Consider the following 27,988-nt stretch of genomic DNA (forward strand, 5'->3'; position numbering starts at 1 on the left):
CAGTGTCCGCTCTGGCAGCGGCACCATCTTGGAACTCGCTAGCCTCTCCTGCACCCGCGTCCCTCTGCCTCCGTGTCATTGCGACCCTCTCCGGGTGTCTCCACAGCTCTCCTCCACTCCTGGGTACTTCAGCCCTCAGGTATGGCTCAATTTAGGGCAACAAGCGATGTCTGCGCAGGATAAATGAACTTGTGGCCGCAGGAGCTCTTTCCTCAGCGTCCGCTCACAAGGCCGTCCAGGACACACCAGTGTCATCTCATTATTACACATAACTTAATTTATGGACATATATGGTTTGATTTCTTTGCCTGTGTGAATTGGATGGTTGTTACCAATATTTGGTTATAATTTCATGACAGTAACACCTTTAGAAATATATTTAGTTAGAAAATTTGGGGACGTGTTCAGTACTTATTTCACTCGATGTATCTCGTGAAGTGTTCATTTTTCCTTACAACAAACAAATTCTATGGCAAGTGCATCTCATAGCTTTATAATCTGGGGAAAAAAAAAGAAACCCTGCTGCTTTGACGAGGCTGAAGTTGATTTCTTATTCGTCAGTTTGTTATTCGTCAATTTTTTATTTTCTGTTTTTTATAGGTTTAACAAAAAATAAGCATCATAATAATAAAAGACAATGCAGTGAGGTGCCCTGATGTGAATACACTTAAAAACGGCTACAAAAACAATAAAACTGGCACAAAAATGGGCATCACAGTGGGCACCAAAGAGTGCTGAAGAAAGGGATTTTAAATGCCTTTGGGCCACTGATCTCACACTGCAGACATATAGAACAGGGCGCCCCACATCAAAATCTGTTATCTCCAGCCTGGCCAAAATGGGTTCTGGGCACCAGAACTGGCATTAAAGTGGGCAAACAGCCCATTTTCACAGATTTGAATAAGTAACTGATGTTTTTAAGGGGTTAAATGCCTTTGGGCCACTGATCTGACATGTAAAATACACAGAAAGTGATGCCCTGCAACAAACGCAGGTCCCTCCAGACTGGCCAAAATGGGTTCTGGGCACCAGAACTGGCATCAAAGTGGGCAAACAGCCCATTTTCTCAGATTTTAAAAAGTAACTGATGTTTTGAAGGGGTTAAATGCCTTTGGGCCACTGATCTGACATGTAAAATACACAAAGTGATGCCCTGCAACAAACTCAGGTCCCTCCAGACTGGCCAAAATGGGTTCTGGGCACCAGAACTGGCATCAAAGTGGGCAAACTGCCCATTTTCACACATTTGAATAAGTAATTGATGTTTTTAAGGGGTTAAAGGGAACCTGTCACCAGTTTTTTTTGCTTATCAACTAAAAATATCATCTAATAGAGTGTGAGCTATACATTCCCCAACTACTTGTGAAACCCCCCGACTCCCCATGAATCCCCCATAAGAAACTTTTATATTTCTCCCGCGCTGTATGGAAATATCCTCGGTCCGGTCCGATGGGCGTTTGTAGCGCCCCCACTGCCGCAGGGCCGAGGGGTACCCGGTACCGGGCCTCTGAGTCTCTGCTCTGGGGTTGTCACGGTGGCTAGACCCGGTCCGTGACCCTGCTGAGGGGCGCACAGTGAAAGATGTGGATGGTGGTGGTAGTGCGGTGCAGTGCTGGTCACAGTAAATAACGAGGACACCAGGTTGCAGTCTCTTTACCGAAGGTCTCGAAGTGTCCAATCCAGGGCACTGTTAACCGGGCCGTCTGAGACCGGCCGGTCCGAAGGCACATCAGGAGTCCCCTTTAACAGGTGGGAATCAGAGTCTACCTTCTAGCGCCTGTGTGTTGTAGTCCTTCCCTGCTGAGCACCCCGGGATAGTCCTCACAACTTATTCTGTCTGTCTCTGATCTTCGTTCTCTCCGTCCCCCAGATGATATGGCTAGGACGCACCCGTATGACGGGGTAGGCCTGGAGTTCTTCCGGGACTCTAGAGTCGCCCCTCTCCCACAGCTGCCTCCGTTGTCTGCTTAGGTGTTAAGTGAGGCAGCCAACCTATAATTGGCTGCCCTGCCGTGGTTTGAAGTGATACTTAAAGTCTCTTACTTTCTCGGCGTTCCGGCCACCGACTGTTTGCACCTCAGAAGGATGTTGCCTCGGTCTTACAGCACAACTCCTTCTGGTCCTATTGCCTCTGAGTGTTACCTGATCAGGTGAACTCCTTTAGTGCAGTCAGACGTAACATCACTCCCCTTAGCGGCAGAGCGACATTACTGCAACGACCAGGACTCTGGGGCGCTGCACTCCCCCCCGGTTAAATCCAGTACTCCCGGACTGGGAAAACAAGAACAACAATACATGTTAACAGGAAACACACAACAATTTGAAAGATTATAAACAATTAAATATAACAGTGCTTCCCTTTATGGGAGGTGAGGACTTCTTGAACGTTACGAAAGTTAGGTCATGCACAGTTTATGACTCTCAGTTCAATGGTTGAAACAGCGGGGACCCCGGGTAAACAAAGGGGTCCCCTTTTAGAAGTTTTTGGAGCAATTCACTGTCCATTACTCCGTTGTCCATTTTTTTTAAAACCTGTAACAGAAGATATGCACACAAACATTTTCAACTAAATAGCAGCCCTCATTAATACCTCCACGTTTTATAGCAGAGGGGAGTTTGATTCTGAGTGCTGCGCGTAGACCTTCGCAGCGCAGGGGTTGCTACTGGCCTAACAGGGCCCACTATGCTTGCTACCGCTGGTGTAGTGCACTGTCTTCTGGCTACACTTCTAGTGAGTCTGGGTAGTACTGGCAGGCTAGAGCTCTCAGGGCTGCTTTTACCAACAGTGGGTACGACAGATTCGCCGATAGCAGAGGGAGGACTTGCCGGTTCAACAGTTGGCATGGCATCTTCAGGTCGGATCTGCTGAGCTTGCTGAGGCTGCGGGACCGGATGATCTGGTACCACCATTGTTTCTGGTGGGTCCGGCTGTTGGAACATTAGAACAGGTACCACGATGGCCTGATTTATCTGAGTCCAGGACTGGGGAAAATCACCAAGGACGGTGTGTGGATCATCTTCTCCTCTTCCACAGGCGGGGAGATTCCTGGAGCCGTTTCCCCCTCTCTCAATTTATCTGAGCAGATCTTAAGGTGATCCCTGGATATCGCTGTCGAGGTCTCCCCTCCGTCCTTGCTGATGAGACAGACCTTTGTGTTGTCGAAATCAGATGGCAGGATGGTATACGGTTCCGCTTCCCATTGGTCATCGAGCTTGTGTAGCCTCCTCTTTCGTTTGAGTACTTGCTCACCAGGTGACAGGGGAATCGCAGGAGCGTGCTGGTTGTAGTCCCTTTCTTGTTTATGCCTAGCCTGGGTGAGACTTCTTTCTACGCACTCCTGTACTTTGCGGTACCTTTGCTGCCTCTCTACATCTCAATCTGCATCCGGTGAGGTATCTTCAGGGACTAGGACCCCCATGTCCAGATCAACGGGTAACTGGCTAGACCTTCCACGCATCAGGTACGCTGGAGTGCAGTTGGTAGAATTTACTGGGATGTGATTGTATATATCCACCAAGTCAGGCAACTTTGTCGGCCACAGGTTCCGTTCCTCTACGGGCAAGGTCTTCAATAAGTCAATCACCACTTGGTTCATCTTTTCGCACATCCCATTGGTTTGAGGATGGTACGGTGTGGTTCTGATCTTCTTACACCCGTACAGTTGGCAGAACTCTTGGAACACTTCTGCTTCGAAGGCTGGTCCCTGATCGGTCAGTACCTTCTCTGGGTAGCCATGGGGCCTACAAAAGTACTGCTGGAAGGCCTTGGCGGCAGTCCTGGCCGTTAGATCCTTGACAGGTACAACCACCAAAAATCTGGAGTAGTGATCCACGATGGTAAGAGCATAGATATAGCCTGACCGGCTAGGTGTCAGCTTCACATGATCCAGCGCGACCAGTTCGAGCGGCCGTTTGGTGATGATAGGCCGCAGGGGAGCCCGTTGGCTGTCACGGTCCTTCCGGCGTAGGCTACATGGACCGCACTCCCGACACCACTTCTCAATGGCTCTCTTCATGCCAATCCAATAGAACCTCCCTCGGAGCAGCCTCTCTAGCTTCCTCCATCCGAAGTGTCCGGCTCCATCGTGGTAGGCTCCCAGAACCATGGGCGCATCCCGCCTCGGTACCACTATCTGCCACACCAATTCATGAGTACGTGGGTCGATGCTCCTCCGGCACAGCTTGCCATCATGGATAAAGTTTGCTTCTCCCCCGCCACAGCTGTTGGGTCTCCTGTGGATCATTTGGGCCGGGATGCAACCCTGCCTGCGTCAAGAGCTCTTTCACCCGACGGACCGCGGGGTCACCATCCTGGGTTTCCGCCCACCCGTGGTGGGGCAGGGGGTTCAGCGTGGCACCCGGTTGGTTTTTGTGCCTGTTCCTCACATGATGGGAGTTCTGAGTAGCTTTAGGGCGATGGAATGCAGGTAGCTCCACCTCTTCAAGTGCCTCCGGGTCTTCCTCTGCTTCCGGCAAATTGGGCATTCGAGACAAGGCATCAGCATTTGCATTCTTGTGTCCTGCCCGGTACTTGATGGTGAAGTTGTAGTTGGACAGCCGGGCCATCCATCGCTGTTCCAAGGCCCCGAGCTTGGCGGTGTCCAGATGTGTTAACGGATTGTTATCCGTGAAGACAGTGAATTTCGCTGAGGCCAGGTAGTGTTTGAACCTCTCTGTCACGGCCCAGACGATGGCAAGGAATTCCAGCTTAAAGGAACTGTAGTTGTCAGGGTTCCTTTCCGTGGGACGAAGTTTCCTGCTGGCGTAAGCGATTACCCTCTCCTTGCCCTTCTGGACCTGGGACAGCACGGCTCCCAATCCTACATTGCTGGCATCCGTGTACAGCACAAACGGTTGGTCGTATTCGGGGTAGGCCAGTACCTCTTCTCCCGTCAGTGCCGACTTCAAGCAAGTGAAGGATCCTTCCAGCCCCTCGTTCCAATCAAATGGGGTGTTCTTCCCCTTGGTCTTCTTCGATTGGCCCACCAACAGGTTTTGCAAGGGCGCGGCCTTCTTGGTGAAGTCCTTAATGAACCTCCGGTAATAGCCTACCAGCCCGAGGAATTGCCGGACTTCGTGGAGGTTGCTGGGCTTCGGCCAATCCTGGATCACCGTGACCTTGTCGGGGTCTGGGGCCACTCCTTCAGCGCTCACCACATGGCCCAGGTACTGCACTTTAGGTTTCAGCAGATGACATTTGGACGGCTTCACCTTTAAGCCAAAGTTGGACAGGGCTTCAAACACCTCAGCCAGGTGTTTCAAATGGTCTTCGTAGGTCTTGGAGAAGACAATGACATCATCCAAATACAGCAGTACGGTTTCAAAGTTCTTGTGCCCCAGACAGCACTCCATCATCCTCTGGAACGTCTCCGGGGCATTGCACAATCCAAAGGGCATGTAGTTGAATTCGCAGAGACCCATCGGTGTCGTGAAGGCAGTCTTCTCTTTGTCCGCCTCCGCCACGGGAACCTGCCAGTACCCACTGGTGAGATCTAAGGTAGAGAAGTAGTTAGCAGATTTTAAGGCAGCCAGAGACTCCTCTATCCTGGGCAGTGGGTATGCGTCCTTATGTGTAATACGATTCAACTGCCTGTAATCAACACACATCCTCATTGTACCATCCTTCTTTTTAACCAGGACTAATGGAGCTGCCCAGGGGCTACAACTGTCTCTCACCACCCCAGCCTCCTTCATTTCTCGCAACATGTCCTTGGCACACTGGTAATGAGCTGGGGGTACAGGGCGGTATCTCTCTTTTATGGGCCGGTGATCTCCCGTGGGGATGTGATGTTGGATCCCTTTCACCTGCCCAAAATCTAAGGGGTGTTTGCTGTATATCTGCTCGTACTCGTGAACCACCCTGTAAGCCCCTTGTTTTTGATGGGATGGGGTAGAGTCAGTGCCCACATGCAATTCCCGACACCAATCTTTCGAGTGCCCTGCAGAACCGTTGTCCGCCACATTTGACGGGACCAAGGGTTCAGGTGTCTATCACATTATTATTGACAGCGAACAGTTTGGCGAGCGTGGCATACTTGGTAAGGTGAACCTCTTCCTCCCCACAATTGAGGACACGCACGGGCACCCTCCCCTGGCGGACGTCAACCACCCCCCGAGCTGTCAGGATAGTAGGCCTATTATCCGAATACACGGGTTCTACCAAGGCCTGGTAGTCTTTACCCCTGAGGCCTATGGCTGCCCGACACCATATTAACATCTCGCTCGCGATGGGGTTTGAATCACTCACAGTGACACGTCCAATCTCACCACCATTCAGCTCTACCTGCTGTCTCTGCATCAGAGCTCTGATTTCTTTTTGCAGGGCACGTTGTTCACTGTGGCCAGCGGTTTCTGCTACCTGTTGCAACAAAACAATAACTTCTGCAAGACAATTTTCTATAACATTAGTACCGATAGTCATAATGGGGTTACATTCTCGGCGGTCAATATCAACAATTACAATTCCTTGGGCTTTCAATTCCACCCGCCCCACTTTGATGGTGGCCTCTTTATACCCCACTTGTGGCAATGGCTGACCATTACTGGCTATGATGGTGAAATCGTCACCGGGGCCACGAGTAATATCGGTGTCCTCCCAATACCGTTTATAGAGTACGTAAGGCATAGTCGTCACCTGAGAACCGGTGTCCAGCAAAGCATTCAGGGGGATGCCGTCAACCACTACAGGAAGAACTGGTCGCCCTCCAATGTATTTGGCTCTCCAATGCTGTGGGCCTGACCGTCCTACTCCTGGGGGTTGGCCCTTTGCCCCAGGGGTTGCTCGTTTAAAGGACAGTACCTTGCAAGGTGGCCCACCTGATGACAGCGACGGCAGATGGGTCGTCCATCCTGATGGAAGCGATCGTCGGCCCGGCCTCTGGTCGGCGGAGTCCTCCTCTGTCGCATCCAAGGAACATCCTCCGGTCGGGAGGCCAGCTGGATCTTCTCCTTGGGGGCCTCCTGTAGGGACTGCACCGTCCGGGCCAGGGCAGCAACACTCTTGGTCAGCTCCTGCATCTGGAGGCGGAGTCCTGCAGGGGAGTCGTCTTCTAGGCTCTGGGCATCGGCCTCGGCGGCGAATGGGACATCCGACGCCACCTCCTGGTGGTATGTGAGAGCGGGACGCCTGGGAGGTGCTGCACGGCTAGGCTGTCACTCCTGCAATGCCTGGATAGCTTTATCCTTGAATTGCGCAAAAGTCAAGTCTGGATTTTGCATGGCCAGGAAGTGCAATTGGCTCCGTTGGTGACTGCACAGGAGCCCCTCAATGAACCGCTCCTTCAGGAGTTTATCCTCATCCTGCATACTGTCGGGGTCACTCTGCATAATGGCCCGCATCGCCTCCTGGAGATTAAGGGCATAGTCCCGTAAGCTATCCTGCGGTCTCTGGTTGCATCCATAGAAAGTCAATTTAATTTCCGTAGCTGTACGGGTATCGAAGGTGGCTTTAAGCTTTGCAAAAACCTGCTGTGCTGTCCCCTTATCCGCGGCGGGCCAGGACTTCATTTCTCTCAGAGCCGCTCCAAAGAGTTGGCCGGTTATCAGATGGACCTACTGAGGCTCTGTCAGGGGATAGAACTCGAGCAGGCTGCAGATCCCTTCTTTAAAGTCAGTGAAGGTATGCGACTCCCCGGAGTATCGTGGGAGCCAGGCCGCTCCGGGCAGGTATGGCATAGAGAAGGGCATTATGGCCTTCGTGGTAGCGGCAGTGTCCAACTGGCCGATGGGGGCAGCGGGCTCCGGGGCTGCCAGTGGTGGTATTAGGGCCGCGGCTTCACCCGCTGCAGGGACCGGAGCTGCCCCTGCGGCCACAGCTGCGGCCGCCACCTCCTCTCCTCCCGACTCGGACATGGCTGTCCCTTCCTCCCACTAACCTGCTGGAGGTCGGAGTTCCTCTTCCGGGGTTGGCGCTTTGCCGCGTTTTCTCGTTCCGCGCTTCTTTTGACCAGTTCCGCCCACGAAACGAAGGCTCCTCCCTCCGTGCGCGGCGATGGCGAATTGTGGCGGGAACTCCTGGCGGCAATAGTAATGCACAGTCTTTGCAATAAGTCACAGTCCAAGCACAACAAATCACAGTTCCAAGGCACACATGACCTGATTCTTCAGGCTTAAGTAGATCCTTTTCATGACGCCAAGTTTGTAGCGCCCCCACTGCCGCAGGGCCGAGGGGTACCCGGTACCAGGCCTCTGAGTCTCTGCTCTGGGGTTGTCACGGTGGCTAGACCCGGTCCGTGACCCTGCTGAGGGGCGCACAGTGAAAGATGTGGATGGTGGTGGTAGTGCGGTGCAGTGCTGGTCACAGTAAACGAGGACACCAGGTTGCAGTCTCTTTACCTCTTTACTGAAGGTCTCGAGGTGTCCAATCCAGGGCACTGTTAACCGGGCCGTCTGAGACCGGCCGGTCCAAAGGCACATCAGGAGTCCCCTTTAACAGGTGGGAATCAGCGTCTACCTTCTAGCGCCTGTGTGTTGTAGTCCTTCCCTGCTGAGCACCCTGGGATAGTCCTCACAACTTATTCTGTCTGTCTCTGATCTTCGTTCTCTCAGTCCCCCAGATGATATGGCTAGGACGCACCCGTATGACGGGGTAGGCCTGGAGTTCTTCCGGGACTCTAGAGTCGCCCCTCTCCCACAGCTGCCTCCGTTGTCTGCTTAGGTGTTAAGTGAGGCAGCCAACCTATAATTGGCTGCCCTGCCGTGGTTTGAAGTAATACTTAAAGTCTCTTACTTTCTCGGCGTTCCGGCCACCGACTGTTTGCACCTCAGAAGGATGTTGCCTCGGTCTTACAGCACAACTCCTTCTGGTCCTATTGCCTCTTTGCTGTATTCCTGCTTTTCTCACTCAGCACAATAAACCTCGCTTCTTGTCCTTTCTTAGGCATCTGTCAGGATCCCATCCCTGACAGGTCCTCTCTCTAGCTCTTCCCAGTTACTTCTCTCTGTCTTCCTGTCCAACCCCCAGTTTTACCAAAGTGCGAGGAGTGGCCTACTAGATAGAACCACCCCCCCTGGTGGCCGGAGTGTGAAGTGTAATGTGTTACCTGATCAGGTGAACTCCTCCGTTGGTTCTGGCCCCTCTCCCCACCCCAAATCGGTGTGCTGTACGCATTCCGTTCTGTGAATAGAGCGGTTCGCGTACAAGTCCCGCGCGTGCGCCTTCAAATTGCCTCCTGCGCAGTATGCTTTGCCCACCTGCAAGCAAAGCCGAAAAGCATTAGTGCGCATGCTCCGGAAGTACTATGTCCCTGAAGTCTTTCGCTGTGTTCCGGGAGGTAGTTTACCGATGCATGTGTACGAATGCTTTTCGGCTTTGCCCGCAGTTGGGCAAAGCATACTGCGCACGCACAGGAGGCAAATTGAAGGTGGGGGGGGGGGTTTCACAAGTAGTTGGGGAATGTATAGCTCACACTCTAGTAGATGACATTTTTAGTTGATAGGCAAAAAAAACTGGTGACAGGTTCCCTTTAACCCCTTAAAAACATCAGTTACTTATTCAAATCTGTGAAAAAGGGCCATTTGCCCACTTTGATGCCAGTTCGGATGCCCAGAATCCATTTGGGCCAGGCTGGGGGGACCTGGGTTTGATGCAGGGCATCACTACCTGTGTATTTTAAGTGTCAGATCAGTGGCCCAAAGGAATTTAACCCCTTAAAAACATCACTTTTTCAAATGTGTGAAAATGGGCCCTTTGCCCACTTTGATGTCAGTTCTGGTGCACAGAACCCAATTGGGCCAGGCTGGATGGACCTGTTTTTGATGTGGGGTTCCCAGTTCTATATGCATTCACTGTGTTATCAGTGGCCCAAAGGCATTTAACCCCTTAAAAACAGTTTACAGTTACTTACTCAAATCTGTAAAAATGGGCCGTTTGCCCACTTTGATGTCAGTTCTGGTGCACAGAACCCATTTGGGCCAGGCTGGAGGGACCTGGGTTTGTTGCAGGGCATCAATATCTGTGTATTTTAAAGTGTCAGGTCAGTGAGCCAAATGCATTTAATCCCTTAAAAACATCAGTTACTTTTTCAAATGTGTGAAAATGGGCTGTTTGCCCACTTTGATGCCAATTCTGATGCCCAGAACCCATTTGGACCAGGCTGAAGGGACCTGGGTTTGATGCAGGACATGACTATCTGTGTATTTTAAGTGTCAGATCAGTGGCCCAAAGGCATTTAACCCCTTAAATACATCAATTATTCAAATGGGGGAAAATTGAGCTGTTTGCCCAATTTGATGCCAGTTCTGATGCCCAGAACCCATTTGGGCCAGGCTGGAGATAACTGGTTGTGATGTGGGGCGCCCTGTTCTATATGTCTGCAGTGTGAGATCAGTGGCCCAGAGGCATTTAACCCTTTCTTCAGCACTCTTTGGTGCCCACTTTGATGCCCATTTTTGTGCCAGTTTTGTTTTTGTAGCCATTTTTAAGTGTATTCACATCAGGGCACCTCACTGCATTGTCTTTTATTATTGTAATACCTATTTTTTGTTGTTAAACCTATAAAAAACAGAAAACAAAAAAATTGCCGAATAAGAAACCAACTTCAGCTCCGAATAAGAAACTGAACGAATAAGAAACCAACTTCAGCCTCGTGCTGCTTTGAGCCAGGATAGTAGTGACCAATTTGGCTGCCGCTGAGGTGAAGTGGTGTAGACCAGAGGTGTCAAACTGCATTCCTCGAGGGCCGCCAACAGGTCATGTTTTCAGGATTTCCTTAGCATTCCACAAGGTGCTGGAATCATTCTGTGCAGGTGATTAAATTATCAACTGTGCAATACAAGGAAATCCTGAAAACATGACCTGTTGGCAGCCCTCGAGGAATGCAGTTTGACACCTCTGGTGTAGACAGTCTTCTGCTAATGCAAGAGACATGTCCATGTTAGTTTTGAAAAGACAGCAAGAAGAGGTTCTCTGAAATTGGATGATTTTAGTTGAAAACAGACTAAGGTTATGATCACATCATGGTTTTGTCACACTTCAGTCCCTCTGTCTGTGCTTCCATCTGAAGCCCTTAAATAGGGATTTGGGCATATCAGCAGACAGTCACTTTGTGCTCTGTCTGACCTTTTCGTCAGCATCTGCCTTCCTGAGACAAGCTCACAAGTGTGGTCAACTGTGCTCCTTTATTCCCCACTCTCCAAAAATACAAACACTGCTTGAAAAAAAAAAAAAGTTAATTCTGCCTGCTTTAATAAAATCAATGGCTCCATTGGAAGATCCACCTGAATCCTGTTTTCCAGGTCTTCCGATAGCAAAAGCCCCAATGAAGCTACTGTTGTGTGACTAAAAACGTGATGTGAATCTGGCCTAAATATGGAGGCTCCCTAAAACTAAGTAAACGGGTCATTTGAGAAGGGACTACAACTTGCGAGCTGAAAATAATTTCATAGACTAAAGGGGAGAACACCTGATACGACTAATAGGCAATGTTCCGTGACCTGGTGGAACTCTTGTACTTCATATGGTTCTCCTCTCGTAGGGACAGGATTGGTATTAGGACCATTGATCGGTACAGATCTTGAATACCGTTAGATCCTAAACCCTTGGCTGTCCTAATGGTGATAAGCCAATTGGAAAGTAGTTTGAGGACTTTTGTTCACACAAGATGTGTGAATGTCAGATCGGTCCATTTGAGAGCTCTGAAATCAAAATTAAGTGGCCCAGGATTAGACCATATATTTGTTCCATTGGGGAGAAATTATCTCAACCTTTATATACCAGTGAAGCATTGGTGTGCCAGAAATGTAAAGGGGTAATGAAACAGTATGAATTGTAGAGGAAGTAGTCTAACTCCTGTAGAGATTATATATATATATATAGATAGATAGAGAGAGCACCCCCAAGGGCTTTGGGGTACTCAGTACCAGGTCCTTCAGTTCTCAAGGGGGATGTCACGGTGGCTGACCCGGTCGGTGGCCCTCGGGACGTCCGTTGTAAATGGGGGATAAGGTCTTTAAAGGGATAGAGTTTATGTTCGTGACGCCACCTGTGGTATTCGGTCAGGGTGACCGACACAGCTTTAAGGGGTCCGCTGGGGTGATGTTATGACAGCTAGATGGTATACCTTCCCACACGTGAAGTGTATCCCCAGGGCTTCCCAGTGTGTAGATGGTGGTATGGTGAGAGGCGCAGTGAAGAACGAGGACACAAGGTTGCAGTCTCTTTACCTTTTACTGAAGGCTTCCGCGTCCACAGTCCAGAGCACAGGCATGCAGAGTCCGGCCGGTCTGAAGGCAAATCCAGAGTCCCCTTATCCAGGTGGAAATCAGTAGCCTTCCTCTAGCACCTGGGTGTTGTAGTACCTTACTGCTGAGCCTCTCATAAGGTCCTCACAACTGTTGCAGATGTTCTAGATGTTTATGTCTCTTTCTCTGTCCCCCTGATAGATAGGACAAAGCCGTATGACTGGTGGCCTGAGGCTTTTTACAGGGTCTCTAGCACGCCCCAGTCTCCACAAATTGCCACCGTGCCTCCTGGGTATAGGTCGGATCAGTAACTTGAAATTAGCTGTCCTGCCGGTCTCTGGAGCAAGGCATAAAGGACTGTTGCCCCGCCCGTGGGGCAGGCGCAGCTCCGTGAACAGGATCCCACCCCTGCCAGGGACCCACTAACTGAGCGGAGCCCAGCAAGCAGCTGCCTGAGTCGAGCTCAGTCAGCTTCTGCCTATCTTTCTATCCAGACCACCAGTTTTACCTAATTGTGAAGAGTGCCCTAATAAATAGGAGCATAGCTCCCCCTGGTGGACTGGAGTATGAAGTGTGTTGTGTGTTGGTGTTACCTGATAAAGAGATCTCCTTTATTGCCTTCAAACGTAACATCACTCCCCCCTAGAAAATGACATTACTGCAATGACCATGACCCTGGGGTGCTAGATATACACATACATATACACTCACCGGCCACTTTATTAGGTACACCATGCTAGTAACGGGTTGGACCCCCTTTTGCCTTCAGAACTGCCTCAATTCTTCGTGGCATAGAGTCAACAAGGTGCTGGAAGCATTCCTCAGAGATTTTGGTCCATATTGACATGATGGCATCACACAGTTGCCGCAGATTTGTCGGCTGCACATCCCAAAGATGCTCCATACAAGGCAGGATGGATCCATGGTTTCATGTTGTTTACGCCAAATTCTGACCCTACCATCCGAATGTCGCAGCAGAAATCGAGACTCATCAGACCAAGCAACGTTTTTCCAATCTTCTACTGTCCAATTTCGATGAGCTTGTACAAATTGTAGCCTCAGTTTCCTGTTCTTAGCTGAAAGGAGTGGTACCCGGTGTGGTCTTCTGCTGCTGTAGCCCATCTGCCTCAAAGTTCGACGCACTGTGCATTCAGAGATGCTCTTAGGCCTACCTTGGTTGTAACGGGTGGCGATTTGAGTCACTGTTGCCTTTCTATCAGCTCGAACCAGTCTGCCCATTCTCCTCTGACCTCTGGCATCAACAAGGCATTTCCGCCCACAGAACTGCCGCTCACTGGATTTTTTTTCTTTTTCGGACCATTCTCAGTAAACCCTAGAGATGGTTGTGCGTGAAAATCCCAGTAGATCAGCAGTTTCTGAAATACTCAGACCAGCCCTTCTGGCACCAACAACCATGCCACGTTCAAAGGCACTCAAATCACCTTTCTTCCCCATACTGATGCTCGGTTTGAACTGCAGGAGATTGTCTTGACCATGTCTACATGCCTAAATGCACTGAGTTGCCGCCATGTGATTGGCTGATTAGAAATTAAGTGTTAACAAGAAGTTGGACAGGTGTACCTAATAAAGTGGCCGGTGAGTGTATATACACATACATATATATACACATACATATGTATACACATACATATATATACACATACATATATATACACACACACATACATACATACATACACACATACATACATATACATATATACATATTAAGGAATATACATACATATTATATATATTTATTTAGATTCAAGATTCAAAGAAGCTTTATTGGCAGGACCAAATACACATCAGTTTTGCCAAAGCAAGTGTATAAAGGCAATAGGGATAGGGACTGTGGGGATGTTGGGTTGGAGCTGTAGGGGAGGTGGATGGGGGCAGATCCAGGGTAGGGGCTATAGTCCATGGCATAGGGGAGGTGGATGGGGGCAGATCCAGGGTGGGGACTATAGTCCATGGCATAGGGAAGGTGGATGGGAGCAGATCCATTGTGGGGCCTATAGTCCATGGCATCAGTTTTCTTCTATATATATATATATATATATATATATATATACACACACACACACACACACACACACACACACACACACACACACACACACACACACACACTCACTGGCCACTTTATTAGGTACACCTGTCCAACTTCTTGTTAACACTTAATTTCTAATCAGCCAATCACATGGCGGCAACTCAGTGCATTTAGGCATGTAGACATGGTCAAGACAATCTCCTGCAGTTCAAACCGAGCATCAGTATGGGGAAGAAAGGTGATTTGAGTGCCTGTGAACGTGGCATTGTTTTTGGTGCCAGAAGGGCTGGTCTGAGTATTTCAGAAACTGCTGATCTACTGGGATTTTCACGCACAACCATCTCTAGGGTTTACAAAGAATGGTCCGAAAAAGAAAAAAAATCCAGTGAGCGGCAGTTCTGTGGGCGGAAATGCCTTGTTGATGCCAGAGGTCAGAGGAGAATGGGCAGACTGGTTCGAGCTGATAGAAAGGCAACAGTGACTCAAATCGCCACCCGTTACAACCAAGGTAGGCCTAAGAGCATCTCTGAACGCACAGTGCGTCAAACTTTGAGGCAGATGGGCTACAGCAGCAGAAGACCACACCGGGTACCACTCCTTTCAGCTAAGAACAGGAAACTGAGGCTACAATTTGTACAAGCTCATCGAAATTGGACAGAAGAAGATTGGAAAAACGTTGCTTGGTCTGATGAGTCTCGATTTCTGCTGCGACATTCGGATGGTAGGGTCAGAATTTGGCGTAAACAACATGAAAGCATGGATCCATCCTGCCTTGTATGGAGCATCTTTGGGATGTGCAGCCGACAAATCTGCGGCAACTGTGTGATGCCATCATGTCAATATGGACCAAAATCTCTGAGGAATGCTTCCAGCACCTTGTTGAATCTATGCCACGAAGAATTGAGGCAGTTCTGAAGGCAAAAGGGGGTCCAACCCGTTACTAGCATGGTGTACCTAATAAAGTGGCCGGTGAGTGTGTATATATCTATATATATATACATACATACATATATATACACACATATACATATATATACACACATATACATATATATACACACATATACATATATATACACACATATACATATATATACACACATATACATATACACTCACCGGCCACTTTATTAGGTACACCTGTCCAACTTCTTGTTAACACTTAATTTCTAATCAGCCAATCACATGGCGGCAACTCAGTGCATTTAGGCATGTAGACATGGTCAAGACAATCTCCTGCAGTTCAAACCGAGCATCAGTATGGGGAAGAAAGGTGATTTGAGTGCCTTTGAACGTGGCATGGTTGTTGGTGCCAGAAGGGCTGGTCTGAGTATTTCAGAAACTGCTGATCTACTGGGATTTTCACGCACAACCATCTCTAGGGTTTACAGAGAATGGTCCGAAAAAGAAAAAAAATCCAGTGAGCGGCAGTTCTGTGGGCGGAAATGCCTTGTTGATGCCAGAGGTCAGAGGAGAATGGGCAGACTGGTTCGAGCTGATAGAAAGGCAACAGTGACTCAAATCGCCACCCGTTACAACCAAGGTAGGCCTAAGAGCATCTCTGAACGCACAGTGCGTCGAACTTTGAGGCAGATGGGCTACAGCAGCAGAAGACCACACCGGGTACCACTCCTTTCAGCTAAGAACAGGAAACTGAGGCTACAATTTGTACAAGCTCATCGAAATTGGACAGTAGAAGATTGGAAAAACGTTGCTTGGTCTGATGAGTCTCGATTTCTGCTGCGACATTCGGATGGTAGGGTCAGAATTTGGCGTAAACAACATGAAAGCATGGATCCATCCTGCCTTGTATGGAGCATCTTTGGGATGTGCAGCCGACAAATCTGCGGCAACTGTGTGATGCCATCATGTCAATATGGACCAAAATCTCTGAGGAATGCTTCCAGCACCTTGTTGAATCTATGCCACGAAGAATTGAGGCAGTTCTGAAGGCAAAAGGGGGTCCAACCCGTTACTAGCATGGTGTACCTAATAAAGTGGCCGGTGAGTGTATATACACACATATACATATATATACACACATATACATATATATACACATACATATATATACACATACACACATATACATATATATACACATATACATATATATACACATATACATATATATACACATATACACACATATACACACATATATACACATATATACACATATATACACATATATACACATATATACACATATATACACATACATACATACACATACATATACATATACATACATATACATATATATACATACATATACATACATATACATACATATACATATATATACATACATATATATATATATACATACATATATATATATATATATATATATATATATATATATATATATATATATATATATATATATTAGTGTTAGGTCCATATATATTTGGACAGAGACAACATTTTTCTAATTTTGGTTACAGACATTACCACAATGAATTTTAAACAAAACAATTCAGATGCAGTTGAAGTTCAGACTTTCAGCTTCCATTTGAGGTTATCCACATTAAAATTGGATGAAGGGTTTAGGAGTTTCAGCTCCTTAACATGTGCCACCCTGTTTTTAAAGGGACCAAAAATAATTGGACAATTGACTCCAAGGCTATTTCATGGACTGGTGTGGGCAATCTCTTTGTTATGTCATTCTCAATTAAGTAGATAAAAGGTCTGAAGTTGATTTGAGGTGTGGTGCTTGCATTTGGAAGGTTTTGCTGTGAAGTAAACATGAGGTCAAAGGAGCTCTCCATGCAGGTGAAACAAGCCATCCTTAAGCTGCGAAAACAGAAACAAAACATCCGAGAAATTGCTACAATATTAGGAGTGGCAAAATCTACAGTTTGGAACATCCTGAGAAAGAAAGAAAGCACTGGTGAACTCATTAATGCAAAAAGACCTGGGCGCCCACGGAAGACAACAGTGGTGGATGATCGCAGAATAATCTCCATGGTGAAGAGAAACCCCTTCACAACAGCCAACCAAGTGACCAACACTCTCCAGGAGGTAGGCGTATCAATATCCAAATCTACCATAAAGAGAAGACTGCATGAAAGTAAATACAGAGGGTTCACTGCACGGTGCAAACCACTCATAAGCATCAAGAAGAAAAAGGCTAGACTGGACTTTGCTAAAAAACATCTAAAAAAGCCAGCACAGTTCTGGAAGAACATTCTTTGGACAGATGAAACCAAGATCAAACTCTACCAGAATGATGGAAAGATTAAAGTATGGCAAAGGCGTGGTACAGCTCATGATCCAAAGCATACCACGTCATCTGTAAAACACAGCAGAGGCGGTGTGATGGCTTGGGCATGCATGGCTGCCAGTGGCACTGAGTCACTAGTGTTTATTGATGATGTGACACAGGACAGGAGCAGCCGAATGAATTCTGAGGTATTCAGAGACATACTGTGTGCTCAGATCCAGCCAAATGCAGCCAAACTGATTGGTCGTCGTTTCATACTACAGATGGACAATGACCCAAAACATAAAGCCAAAGCAACCCAGGAGTTTATTAAAGCAAAGAAGTGGAATATTCTTGAATGGCCAAGTCAGCCACCTGATCTCAACCCAATTGAGCATGCATTTCACTTGTTAAAGACTAAACTTCAAACAGAAAGGCCCACAAACAAACAGCAACTGAAAACCACCGCAGTGAAGGCCTGGCAGAGCATCAAAAAGGAGGTAACACAGCATCTGGTGATGTCCATGGGTTCAAGACTTCAGGCAGTCATTGCCAACAAAGGGTTTTCAACCAAGTACTAAAAATGAGCATTTTATTTAAAATTATTTAATCTGTCCAATTACTTTTGGTCCCTTTAAAAACAGGGTGGCACATGTTAAGGAGCTGAAACTCCTAAACCCTTCATCCAATTTTAATGTGGATACCCTCAAATGAAAGCTGAAAGTCTGAACTTCAACTGCATCTGAATTGTTTTGTCTAAAATTCATTGTGGTAAAATCTATAATCAAAATTAGAAAAATGTTATCTCTGTCCAAATATATATGGACCTAACTGTATATATATAATTGTCTAAGGGCTTTTCTGTCTGTCTGTCCCGTTTATTCATTCACTGATTGGTCAAGGCCGCCAGGCCTCGACCAATCAGCGACGGGCACAGCATGGCGACGATGATGTCATAAAGGTTGCCTCGACCAATCAGTGATGGGCACAGTCTGCCGAGAATTCGCCTCGACCAATCAGCGACGGGCACAGTATCGACGTAGATGTCATAATGGTTGCCATGGCGACGATGATGTCATAAAGGTTGCCTCGACCAATCAGCGACGGGCACAGTCTGCCGCGAATTCTGGAATCATCATTGTCCATATACTGCGGGGACATGCATATTCTAGAATACCCGATGCGTTAGAATCGAGCAACAATCTAATATATATATACATATATATATATATATATATATATATATATATATATATATATATATATATATATATATATATATATATATACACATACACATACATATACACACACACACATATATATATATATATACATATACACATATATACACACACACTACAGACCAAAAGTTTGGACACACTTTCTCATTTAAAGATTCACACCGAAGGCATCAAAACTATGAATTAGCACATGTGGAATTATATACTTAGCAAGAAAGTGTGAAACAACTGAAATTATGTCTTATATTCTAGATTATTCAAAGTAGCCACCTTTTGCTTTGATCACTGCTTTGCACACTCTTGCAATTCTCTTGATGAGCTTCAAGAGGTAGTCACCGGGAATAGTCTTCCAACAATCATAAAGGAGTTCCCAGAGATGCTTAGCACTTGTTGGCCCTTTTGCCTTCACTTTGCGGTCCAGCTCACCCCAAACCATCTCTATTGGGTTCAGGTCTGGTGACTGTGGAGGCCAGGTCATCTGGCGTAGCACCCCATCACTCTCCTTCTTCGTCAAATAGCTCTTACACAGCCTGGAGGTGTGTTTGGGGTCATTGTCCTGTTGAGAAATAAATTAAAGTCCAACTAAACGCAAACCGGATGGAATAGCATGCTGCTACAAGATGCTGTGGTAGCCATGCTGGTTCAGTATGCCTTCAATGTTGAATAAATCCCCAACAGTGTCACCAGCAAAGCACCCCCACACCATCACACCTCTTCCTCCATGCTTCACGCTGGGAACCAGGCATGTTGAGTCCATCCGTTCACCTTTTCTGCGTCGCACAAAGACACGGTGGTTGGAATCAAAGATCTCAAATTTGGACTCATCAGACCAAAGCACAGATTTCTACTGGTCTAATGTCCATTCCTTGTGTTCTTTAGCGCAAACAAGTATCTTCTGCTTGTTGCCTGTCCTTAGCAGTGGTTTCCTAGCAGCTATTTTACCATGAAGGCCTGCTGCACAGTCTCCTCCTGACAGTTGTTGTAGAGATGTGTCTGCTGCTAGAACTCTGTGTGGCATTGACCTGGTCTCTAATCTGAGCTGCTGTTAACCTGCAATTTCTGAGGCTGGTGACTCGGATAAACTTATCCTCAGGAGCAGAGGTGACTCTTGGTCTTCCTTTCCTGGGGCGGTCCTCATGTGAGCCAGTTTCTTTGTAGCGCTTGATGGTTTTTGCAACTGCACTTGGGGACACTTTCAAAGTTTGCCCAATTTTTCGGACTGACTGACGTTCGTTTCTTAAAGTAATGATGGTCACTCGTTTTTCTTTACTTAGAATTTGCATTATGGCAAGAAAAAAGCAGCTAAGGCTAGGTTCACATTGCGTTAGGGCAATCCGTTTAGCGCTAGCGGATTGCGCTAACGCAATGTTTATTTAGGGGCCGCGTTCAGGGGTCGCGTTAACGTCCCCGCTCTCGCAGATCCCCGATCTGCGAGAGCGGGGAACGGACCTCGGGCGCGCCGCGGACGCTGCAAGCAGCGTCCGAGGCGCGTCACAGAAGAACGGCACATCACTAGCGCGAGCCGAAAAAGGCACGCGCTAGTGATGCGCTGCAGGCGAAATTTACATTGCTGTCAATGGGTGCGCTAACGGACCCGTTGCACGGCGTTAATTGCGACATTTTCGCCGTGCAACGCTGTCCGTTAGCGATCACCCACTAACGCAATGTGAACCTAGCCTAACAGTCTATTCAGTAGGACTATCAGCTGTGTATCCACCAGACTTCTGCACAGCACAACTGATGGTCCCAACCCCATTTATAAGGCACGAAATCCCACTTATTAAACCTGACAGGGCACACCTGTGAAGTGAAAACCATTTCCGGTGACTACCTCTTGAAGCTCATCAAGAGAATGCCAAGAGTGTGTAAAGCAGTCATCAAAGCAAAAGGTGGCTACTTTGAAGAACCTAGAATATAAGACATAATTTCAGTTGTTTCACACTTTGCTTTGATGACTGCTTTGCACACTCTTGATGAGCTTCAAGAGGTAGTCACCGGGAATGGTTTTCACTTGAGTTGAGCGACTTTTACTTTTTTAGGATCGAGTCGGGTTTCGTCAGGTGAAATCGGCCGATTATTGCGAAAAGTCGGGGATCCGACTGAAACACGAAACCCAATGCAAGTCAATGGGGAATCAAAGTCGGCAGTGAGTGGAGGACAGGAAAACACCTACAGTGCCCATTTTACTGCCAAAAACATCAATTCTTGCAACTTAAGCCTGAATCTTAATTTGCCTTATAATAATAGTTAGGCATTGAAAATTGGGGGTCATTTGGCTAAAGTTGTGGGGGGGGGGGGGGGGGGTAGGGCTGGCTCAAGTTTTCCGTGGGCCCAGGAAACGCGGACTACGTCACGGCGGTGGAGCAGGGAGAGGTAAGTATTTCAACTTTGCAAGTGCTGTGATCCTGAGCAAGCAGGGGGGGGGCACGCTCGTTTGCATTGGCACTGGGACAGGGCCCCTCAAAGTACAGCAGTGTGGACGGCGGGGGCGCCTCCCACCGGCAGAGACACTTTTGCGTACTATGAGGGGCCCTGTGCCAGTGACGTCGCCAACTAGTATGCCCCCCTGCCTGATGAAGGAACCTGCACTTTCATCTGCACCTTCCTCTTTATCCCTGTGTAAGGTGGTATAGTATGCGGGAAGGGGAACCTGACTTTCAGCAGGGTCAGATTCTGGCTGTGTAGAGTGCAAGGGGAATGTAGTGGTCTGGGTCAATGTACCAGCAGACTCATCTAGCAGTGGCTGGGTAATGGGCAGGATGAGAAGGAAACACAGTTAGTAGGCCCAAATAATAAAGTAGGCTAAATGCAGTTCAAATGTGGTAACAGGACTAAACAGGCGGCATTGCTTTGTTCAGTGGAGGACAACTGTAATGAGTGGCAGGCACAGCTAGTAGGGCCAAATAATAAAGTGGGCCAAATGCAGTTCAAAATTGGTAACAGGAGTAAACGGGCGGCACTGCTTTGTTCAGTGGAGGAGAACAACAAGCAGCGGCAGACACCGTTAGTAGGCCCAACCAAACAAGTAGGCCAAATGCAGTTTAATATCTGATATAGCCTGAAAATTGCAGCTCAGCTTTGTTCAGTGGAGAACACCAAGCAGCGGCAGACACCGTTAGTAGGCCCAACCAAACAAGTAGGCCAAATGCAGTTTAATATCTGATATAGCCTGAAAATTGAAGCTCAGCTTTGTTCAGTGGAGGAGAAAAGCAAGGTGCGGCAGACACCGTTAGTAAGCCCAACCAAACAAGTAGGCCAAATGCAGTTTAAAATTGGTTACAGGGGTACACAGGCGGCATTGGTTTGTTCAGTGGAGGTCAACTGTAAGGAGTGGCGCAGACAGACTTAGTAGGCCTAAAATAAAAAAGTAGGCTCAATGCAGTTTAAAATTGGTTACAGGGGTACACAGGCGGCATTGGTTTGTTCAGTGGAGGTCAACTGTAAGGAGTGGCGCAGACAGACTTAGTAGGCCTAAAATAAAAAAGTAGGCTCAATGCAGTTTAAAATTGCTTACAGGGGTACACAGGCGGCATTGGATAGTTCAGTGCAGGTCAACTGTAAGGAGTGGCGCAGACAGACTTAGTAGGCCTAAAATAAAAAAGTAGGCTCAATGCAGTTTAAAATTGGTTACAGGGGTACACAGGCGGCATTGGTTTGTTCAGTGGAGGTCAACTGTATGGAGTGGTGCAGACAGACTTAGTAGGCCTAAAATAAAAAAGTAGGTTCAATGCTGTTTAAAATTGCTTACAGGGGTACACAGGCGGCATTGGATAGTTCAGTGGAGGTCAACTGTAAGGAGTGTCTGACAGTTAATAGGCCAAAATAATAAAGTGAGGTAAATGTCTGCCAAAACAATTTTCAAAAATAAACAGGTGGCATAGCTACGTACAGGGGTGGGCTCCTCTGCTGAGTAGCAGACAGTGGTAGTTGGTGCAAAGTATTAAATGGTCTAAATGGAGGCCAGGGCCCCTGTATATTTTAACTATCATCTAGCATGTCAACAAATTTGTATTGGCAGTGCCATTGAAGGATTTATCAGCACAGACTACACTGGTGGAGCAGGGAGAGGCAAGTATTGCAAGTGGTAGAGCACTGTTCGACCGGGGGGGGGGAACACTCTCTCATGGGCGGCGGTACTGGCACAGGGCCCCTCATATTACGATGGTGTGTCTGACGTTGGTTGTGCACCACCACCGTCAGACACTTCATTGTACTATGAGGGACCCTGTGCCAGTGCCGTCGCCCAAGAGTGGGCACACCCACCTGTCCAGGCAAACGGCACTCGCACGGGTGCTTGCGCTAGGTGGTGACCACGGCCCTGTGGGGGGAGTCAGCCCATTTAGGGAGGTATAAAAATGGCCTATGGTAGACATTCCACAGCTGCTTCGTTTCAGCAGAGGAAGGTGGGACAAAATAATTAGAAATCCATGATTGGTTCATTTTAATGAAGGTTAGATCATCAACATTTTGGGGAGCCAGACGAGTCCTTTCTTCGGTCAGTATTGAACCAGCAGCACTGAACACTTTCTGATAGCACACTAGCAGCTGGGCAAGCGAGCTCCTGTAATGCATATTCTGCCAATTCAGGCCAGGTGTCTATTTTAGATGCCCAGTAATCAAAGGGGAATGACGTGTGAGGGAGAACATCGATAAGGGAGGAAAAATAGTTCGTAACCATACTGGACAAATGTTGTCTCCTGTCACTTTGAATTGATGCAGCAGTACCTGTACCAGTCGTGTCAGCGGTCATTGTGAAATCACTCCACAACCTGGTCATAAAACCCCCTCTGTCCAACGCCACTTCTGATTTGTGCACCTCTAACACCTCTGCCATGTTGCCCCCTGCAGCTCGTGTGAGAACCATCACCGCCGCTGTGTGCTGGGAATGCCTGAACCAAACGGTCTACAAGAGTTGCTTGTTTGGTAGCCAATATTTGTTCAAGGTTCTCATGTGGCATGATATTTTGTCATTTCCCTTTGTAGCGTGGATCCAGGAAGCAGGCCAACCAGTAACCATCATCGGTCATCATTTTTATAATGCGGGGATCCCTTTTTAGGATACGCAAGGCATAATCAGCCATGTGGGCCAATGTTCCAGGTGTCAATTCACTGCTTGTGCTGGGCTGAGGAGCACTTTCTTGCAAATCAACATCACTTGTCTCCCGCAAAACCCCTGTACCTGACATTGCAACGCCACCAGTTTCTATTGCCCCCTGAGAAGCATCCTCCTCCCATAAATATTCATCCCCATCATCATCCTCCTCCTCCTCCGCCACCTCGTCCAGGAGAGTTCCCTGAGCAGACAATGGCTGACTGTCATCAAGGCTTCCCTCATCCTCGGCTGCAGACACCTGTTCCTTACTGTGCGTCAAACTTTGCATCAGCAGATGCATTAGTGGGATGCTCATGCTTATGATGGCGTCGTCTGCACTTACCAGCCGTGTGCATTCCTCAAAACACTGAAGGACTTGACAGAGGTCTTGTAGCTTCGACCACTGCACACCTGACAACTCCATGTCTGCCATCCAACTGCCTGCCCGTGTATGTGTATCCTCCCACAAATACATTACAGCACGCCTCTGATCGCACAGCCTCTAAAGCATGTGCAGTGTGGAGTTCCACCTTACTGCAACGTCGATTATTAGGCGGTGCTGGGGAAGCTTCAGCGATCGCTGATGGTTCAGCATACGGCTGGAGTGTACAGGCGACCGGCGGATGTGCAAGCAAAGTCTTCACACCTTGAGGAGCAGGGCTGGTAACCCCGGATAACTTTTCAGGAAGCACTGCACCACCAGGTTCAAGGTGTGAGCCAGGCAAGGTATGTGTTTCAGTTCTGAAAGGGCTATGGCAGCCATAAAATTCCTTCCGTTATCACTGACTACCTTGCCTGCCTCAAGATGTACACTGCCCAGTCATGACTGAGTTTCTTGCTGCAAGTACTCTGCCAGTACTTCCACGGTGTCTGTTGTCACCCAAACACTTCATTTCCAACACAGCCTGCTGACGCTTACCACTAGCTGTTCCATAATGGGACACCTCGTGTGCAACACTGGCAGCTGCAGATGGAGTTGTAGGGTGACTGCACTCTGTGGACGACCTTTCGCTTCTGGAGGAGGGGTGTCGAACGCCTACTGCCAACTGTTTCCTAGGCCGTGGGCTAGGCAGAACTGTCCCACTATGGCTGTCCCCTGTGGACCCTGCATCCACATTGCATGAGAGAGGGTTGGTGATGGTATTCTTGATGTTGGCCTACATGCAGTGTTTCCTCCCAAGAACCTGATTCCCTGACTGCCTTGGCCTATACCTCCACAGTTGCTGCAGGTGGTGTCCTAAACGGTGGGCTTACAGTGAGGGAAGCAATGTAGCGCTGCTGACTACTTTCATTCTGAGCGGGTGCACCGTTACGGGACGTTTGGTAGTTAGTCCAGGCTTGCAAGTGCATGCTGGTTAAATGTCTACGCATGCACGTTGTACTTAAATTTAGGGGATTCTTCCCTCTGCTAAAGGTCTTTGAGCATATCTTACAGATAACTTTGCACTGATCATTCGGATCTTGGTTAAAAAATTGCCACACTGCACTCTTCCTACTATCGCATACCTTTTCAGGCATTGCACGCGGTGCTACTTTCAACGGATGGCCACGCTGTCCTAAAACTGTTTTAGTTTTAGACACACGTTTTGGGCCTGATACGGGCCTGCCAGATGAAAGCTGTTGCAATGTTGATGCCTGCTGTGGATCATCCTCCTCCGCTTCAGAGCTACTGCCAGCGGCACCCTGTTCCCCCAAAGGCTGCCAATCTGGGTCAACAACTGGGTCATCTATCACCTCCTCTTCAATGTCCTGTGCACCGTCCTCTGTGACACCGTGTAAGGTGCTATAGCGTTCGGGACAGGGCACCATAGTCTCATCAGGGTCAGATTCTGGCTCAGTACACTGCGAGGGCAATGTAGTGATCTGAGTCAATGGAACAGCATAATCTAGCTGTGGCTGTGCACTCCATGTCCGATTCATCTTGTGATGGGCTGTTAACTATTTCCCTAACCCTGGCACGGTATGTGTAAAGAGCTCCATGGAGTAAACTGTAGTGTCGCCTGCCGCATCCTTCACTTTTGCTTTGGGTGAAGGTCACAAGGAAGCGACTTGTTCCTGACCGGGAGCATCCACTGACGACTCGCTGCTTTTATATTTCGAACTTTCGGAAGAGGAGGCGAAAGAGCTAGAGGCCGAGTTAGCAATGAAAGCCAAAACTTGTTCCTGCTGCTCCGGCTTAAAAAGCGATTTTCCTACTCCCAGATAAGGGAGCCTTCGAGGCCTTGTGTAGCCAGACAATGACGCTGTCTGAATAACTCGAGCCTTAGGTGCCATTTTGCTTTTCCCACTACCACCAGGTGCTCCACCACCACCACCATCATCATTACCATTACCAGCTGGCAATGACCGCCCACGGCCTCTTCCACCAGACTTCCTCATTTTTGGGAAAATGTAACCAAACTAACAACCGTTATATGGTACTATAAAACAAGGTAGAAGGTGTATATAAAGTTGTTGAGAATTTAAATCTCCCTTTTTTGTGTGGGAGACTGCTGCAAAAACCAGGCCCGCTGTATTACACCACAATGTAAGTGGCAGAACGTGGCAGGCAGATATACGACAAACAGAACTGACGCAGATCCACTTAGGGGCAATTTAAATCTCCCTTTTTTGGGTGGGAGACTGCTGGAAAAAACCAGGCGCACTGTATTACACTACACAATGTAAGTGGCAGAACGTGGCAGGCAGATATATATTTATAAAAAAAAAAAAAAAAAGGGACCGTATTACAATAACAATCTCCCTACAATGATCTCAGGACAAGTATGGCAGCAATAAAAAGGACTGCTGCACACAAAAGTGTGGACAAATAAATAGAACTGTGCAGAAAGGAGCCACAGGATTTTTGCTTTTAAAAAAGCAGTTGGTTTGCACAGCGGCATACAAACAGCAATGCAGCTATCAGGGAGCCTTATAAGGCAGCCTAATAAACTACAGAGCTGAAAGCACAAAAATCTAGCCTCCACTGTCCCTGCAAAGAAAAGGTGGTGTTGGACAGTGGAAATCGCTACAGCACAAGCAGTTTGGGGGTTAATGATTCCTCCCTAAATATATCCCTTCTTCTGATGAAGCTGCAGCAACCTCTCCCTATGCTCAGATCGGCAGAAGTAAGATGGCGGTCGGCGTGCACGCCCCTTTATAGCCCCTGTGACGCCGCAGAAAGCAAGCCAATCACTGTCATGCCCTTATCTAAGATGGTGGGGACCGAGACCTATGTCATCACGCTGCCCACACTCTGCGTCCTCCTTCATTGGCTGAGAAATGGCACTGAACGCGTCATACGAAACACGACTTTGGTGCGATGATCGCCGACCACATGGCCGATCCCACACTAGGATCGGGTCGGGTTTCATGAAACCCGACTTTGCCGAAAGTCAGCGATTTTTGAATTTGTCAAGTATATAATTCCACATGTGTTAATTCATAGTTTTGATGCCTTCAGTGTGAATGTACAATTTTCATAGTCATGAAAATACAGAAAAATCTTTAAAATGAGAAGGTGTGTCCAAACTTTTGGTCTGTACTGTATACATATACATACACTCACCATACACATATATACCGTATATACACTCAAGTATAAGCCGACCCGAGTATAAGCCGAGACCCTTAATTTTGCCACAAAAAACTGGGAAATCTTAATGACTCGAGTATAAGCCTAGGGTGGAAAATGCAGCAGCTACTGGTAAATTTCAAAAATAAAAATAGATACCAATAAGTAAAATTGAGACATCTGTAGTTTAAGGCTGTGTGCACACGTTGCTGATTGTTCGCGGTTTTTTCGCTATAAAAACGCTATGAAACCGCAAAAAAAACCCCCCAAAAAAACAGTATACATTAAGCATCCCATCATTTAGAATGAATTCCGCAATTTTTGTGCACATGATGCGTTTTTTCCGCGAAAAAAACGCAGCATGTTCATTAATTTTGCGTTTTTTTTGCGGATTTCCCACTATAAAATGCATTGGGAAATGTCCGGAAAAAAACGCACCAAAAACGCGGTAAAAACTAGCAAAAAACACGGCCATGTTATGCATTATGCACAGTGCGGGGCAGGGATTACCAAGGTGGGTGGCCGCACAGGCGCCGTCTGCAAGCCTGGCTGTGACGTCAGATGGCCAAAGCTCACTGTGCCTGCACCAGACAGTACTACACAGCGCAGGCGCCGGATTTCATGGAAAAACAGAGCGGAGGGGGCGGCGCCCCTGAAG

This window comes from Ranitomeya variabilis, chromosome 5 (assembly GCF_051348905.1).
Source record: "Ranitomeya variabilis isolate aRanVar5 chromosome 5, aRanVar5.hap1, whole genome shotgun sequence".
Taxonomy (NCBI): Eukaryota; Metazoa; Chordata; class Amphibia; order Anura; family Dendrobatidae; genus Ranitomeya; species Ranitomeya variabilis.